The 4,741-nt window shown below is 41.9% G+C and overlaps 1 pseudogene; it reads right to left on the bottom strand.

The window, feature by feature from the left end:
- Positions 1–250: 250 nt before the first annotated feature.
- LOC144123671 (uncharacterized) lies at positions 251–741 on the bottom strand (annotated as a pseudogene).
- Between the last annotated feature and the right edge of the window lie 4,000 nt (positions 742–4,741).

The following is a 4,741-nucleotide window of genomic DNA, read 5'->3' as shown; positions in this document are numbered from 1 at the left end:
TTACCCAGTGAGCATTAAAACTCATATGGACGTCTTACGGACGTTCAGAATGTCCGCAGAATGTCGAAGGGAGTTCCAGTGCCCATTGGGTTATACTCTGCTACTTCAAGAAAATTGCGCAATGTTCACCATTTCTTCATTGTGCACGCGTGTGTTCCCTCCAAGAGATCTTGGTTCAGCTTGGCCGTCAGCAAATAAGGCACGCCTGCTTTGTGCAGCTCATCAACTATGTCTAAAGCCGACAGCAAGGTTACTCGTAGAGATTCTGTCGTTTGCTGTGAAGCAAATATGAGCATGTTTCAACGTTGGTGGTTGTGCTCTGTTTCGTCAAGTAGATGGAGGAAGTCCTTGATGACCTGCCCGAAAAAATCAATGATTACTGAGTCAAATCCTTGTATATCACGACGAAAAGCAAGTCGGAGCGCTCCGACTGACATCACATTAAGGAAAAGTACCTGAATCTTCGGCGAGTTCACTCGGATCCCTTCAGCAGGGTGTTTTGTGTTCAGTGCATCGAAAAGATCGTTCATTCTTCTCGTGAAGGCCTCTGTTTCCTCCGTGTGAACGAGTCCTTCAACACGCCCTGTAGACCTGCAGCCCAATGGCAGTGCTCCGACTGAAGAGCTGCAGGGAAAATATATGTTTGATAACACTATTCCCAACAGTGAACGCGTTGAAATATTTATAAATCTTTGTGCAGTTCCCCTCGTAGCTAACCTGCACAGCAAGCCGCACGTTCATTCTCTCCATGTTCGTCGGTTGAACATGAACTGCCATCAGTTTATAGACGACCTTTAGGTGTTTCTTCCTTTCCGTCTCGAAGAGCAGTTGATAGTGACTGAAGTCAATATTGCAGTCTCCAGCCTGGAAGTATAGTTGAAAAAATAAGTCGCAAATACCGATTTTCACCTCATTACCTTAAAAGAGCACTGACCCCAAATTTTATTCGTGAGTTAGTTGTTTGGTATCATGTGCTGCTTATGCTGCACATGTGGCAATATGGGGGGACAAACCTTTCACACCTTCCGCACTCCCACTCCGCGGATGCAGCGTTCCCATTCGCTAACCGCGGAGGGGTTCGTGCTCCAGGGACAAATGGAAGGGACGACACAGCGTTAAGACTCATATGCTATTTATTACACTTGCAATCAATACACAGAGCGGGCCAACTAGCTAAAAAACATCAACGAAGCATTCCTAGGAAATAGAAGGCTACGTAAGAAGGACTTCCGACTTACCGGCTGGGGCGCGACTTCGGAGGTATCGGCGGCAAACGTTTGTATGTGCCGATAATGGTGGCAGGGTTTTCCCGTGCGCGCCGCATTCTTGAGGCAGAGCCATTCCCTAGCATTTGCTGGGGAAGGCAACCAGAGGGCGCGTCTGCTGCGCTCGCCTCGCTGCCTGGAACCAGAAGTCCAGCGGCAAGGCACCACGGATCCCCGTGCGCCTGCCGCGGAAGTTGGCGGGAGCGTGCGGCCGCAACTAGGGTCTAGTACACTGTAACTAGGGTGCCTCGATGCGCGCGCACCCGCTCAGGGTAAGGACATCTGCGTCGTCTGCTACGGCGGCCGCCATTCTCGTTCCCGCGGCATGCAGGTTTCGTTATCGTAGGGGAAGGGCTGCTCGCTTCTCACTTGCCGCGGGCGCTCAAAATAAGAAAAATAAGGAGTCTTGTTGTGCACTTTTGTTTTACATGAGAATAGAAAACTAAATTTTGTTGGAGAGCCTTCTGGTTTTAAAAACGGGACAAGCAGCCAACAACATGGTGTCGGCGGTAACAAGGAAAGTGGGTATGCAAGATATGCGCCAATTATGTCAGTGAAGCTTCTCTAGAATCTATCGCTATAGTTCAAAACCTATCTCTTATGCACTGCGCCCGTTGGTGTGTCGAAACAGCACTCAACCCCAACATAAATTTGCGTCGTCAGCTAGCTTACTCGCGTCAAGCGACCATCCTCCCAGAGAAGCCTAGGGAAAAATATCCTGAAAACATTTATTTACCCAGTTTTGCGATAGATTACGATAAAGGGAACCATTACTAAGCAGAGGAGCATGCAATAAAATGTTTTGAGCCGCTTTTAAGATGAGTTAAATCTCGATGACGGTTATGTCAAGGCATATTCTGCATACCACCGCGGGTACTGGAAGACCCATTGGTGCTGTCCGTCCTACGCATGTTTAATCTCCGGGCAAACAAAACTCTTGAAAAATTCCGCAAACCACTGCGTGGAGGGGGAGTTTGAAAATTTATTATATAGCACACCTCCCTCAATTGAAAGTATTTAATTCTGCTCACTTCTTTTGTAGTTAATTTCAAACTACAAAGTTTAATAGAATTGCTGAAACGCAACGGGTGATTTCTATCCAAGCTTGTTTGGCGTTCTTTTTTAAGTTTTAAGCTATAAATGTCCCAATACAAGTGAGTGCAATGGATGTTAAGAAAACTGAGAAGATGCGGTCAATGACACAGCGTCTTGGTTTAGCACGTTTTGAAGAAACAAAGATTATCAGCAACGGTAACAAAATATAAGCACTCACCTGTTTGTCTGGGTGTACTTGTATGAACACAAACTGTTACCCAAGCAAACTTGAAATCATTTAATGAGTGGTCATGAAAACACAATAAAGTTACAAATATTTCTGTTAATGGGAAGCTGAACATTATTGGCTTTTTTCAAAGAAGACATCTGTGTAAAATAGATTACTGTAATTGACAAAACAGTTGTGATTGCATATATACATAATAATAATAATACTTTATTGCTCCAAATGTTTAAAAAAGTAAAAATCCGGCCTACCAAAGCCTCATAGGGCTTGGGAGGCAGAGCCCGACAGGCAGCGGAACCGCGCAAACATACACACAAGCATAAACGCACATTAAAAATTAGAGAATATCAAATTAGTACAGAGGCAAAATAAAAATAGACAGGAAAACCAAAATGGCGTGAAAATACCTCATATCAGTGCAAAACATACAGCAGCAACCAATGACATCAGGATTTACTTGACAGGTGGTAAATAAAGCATGTGTACAACGTCGTAAACCCATAATTAGTGTATCGTAGCATCTTTTTTAGTTTATATTTAGTTTTTGCCCGGCGAACAATTTGAGGTAACCTGTTAAGGCCTAAGTCACAGCCAATATTTTTTTAACAAAGATCGTAGGAGAGAGTTGATCCTGAATCTATATTTTTGTCCCCTACTTCAGTGGATGAAGTTATTTCTATCAGTAATTCATTTAGGAACACCTGCTCACCTGGAGATGACGAAGTTGCTGCTTTTCCTATCAAATGTGCTGTAAATATTATTGCTGGCCCTCTTACGCTTATTTGTAACAGAATGCTACTTTCTGGTGTATTCCCTAGCAAATTAAAAGTCGCGCGCGTTACCGTTTTATTCAAAGGAGGCAACAAAAATGACCCAAATAATTACCGTCCTATTTCGGTATTGCCACTGTTTTCGAAGTTAGCTGAGCGTGTACTCTATAGGCGACTAAACAATTTCTTACAAGCTAAACATCTTATCTGCCCCCAACAGTATGGCTTTCAGGCCGGTAAATCAACAGAATCTGCTCTGTTAGATATTAAAAACTCTATAATTAACAATTTTGAAACTAAGCTTTTTTCTGTTGGAATTTTTCTTGACCTACGCAAAGCTTTCGATTCTGTGCAACATACAATACTGCTCCATAAATTAAAGACTTACGGGATCCGTGGAGTGGCAAATTCACTTTTGGAAAGTTATCTAACTGCACGGATACAGTACACTAAGATTCTTGATGTAAAATCCAGTTTTGGTATGATAAAATTCGGTGTCCCTCAGGGTTCAATTTTGGGACCACTTTTATTTATTCTCTATATTAATGACATTGTAAACATTCCATTAACTCCTAATATCATGATGTATGCCGACGATACTAATGTCTTTTTTTCCGGCTCCAGTCTCCAAGTAATTGAACACCAATGTAATGCCTGGCTTGAGGAGTTAGCGGTTTGGCTCTATGTTAATCAACTTCAATTAAACGTAAACAAAACAAAGTTTATGCTCTTCCATCCAAAAAAACAAACCATTAGATCATCACATCAAACTATTTTTAATGACTTTAACTTCGAGCGAGTTCATAGTTGCCGGTTCCTTGGTGTGTTTTTTCGTAGCGATTTGGGTTGGAGTGATCATATCAACTACATTAGACTAAAAATGGCCAGATCTATTTATGTTATTTATCGTGTTAGACATCTCCTCCCATTACAAGTTAAAAAACAGTTATATTTTGACCTTGTTCATTCTCACCTGGTGTATTGCAACCTAGTCTGGGGTACATGCAACAAAACTGATTCATACAAATTGCTTTCTCTCGAGAAAAGAGCTCTACGTTTATTAAGTTCAAGTTCATCTGTTGAAGCAAATCTTTTTGAAACATTTCATGTTCGCAATTTCTTTAATTCATACAATTTTAGTTTGGCTCTTCACATTTTTTATAAAGTCAAGCATGACTTTAGCTCTTTTTCTAATACTTATAATTCAAGAAACGTTGCGTATGGTCTACGTTCCGTTGCCCTATCTACTGCAAGACCCAGAACAAATTATGGTAAACAAACAACCGATTATCAAATTATAACATTGTGTAATGCCTACCAGTATCTTACTCAGATTGCTTTAGGAAGTTATAGTGCGTCTGTATTCAAGAAAAAACTGACGATTCTTCCCCCCCCCCCCCCCGGTTAAATTTCAGCTAATTCTG

Source organism: Amblyomma americanum, chromosome 3, assembly GCF_052857255.1.
Source record: "Amblyomma americanum isolate KBUSLIRL-KWMA chromosome 3, ASM5285725v1, whole genome shotgun sequence".
In the NCBI taxonomy this organism is placed as follows: Eukaryota; Metazoa; Arthropoda; class Arachnida; order Ixodida; family Ixodidae; genus Amblyomma; species Amblyomma americanum.
The sequence above is the reverse complement of the archived record's forward strand: the minus strand, read 5'-3'. Positions and strand labels throughout refer to the sequence as shown.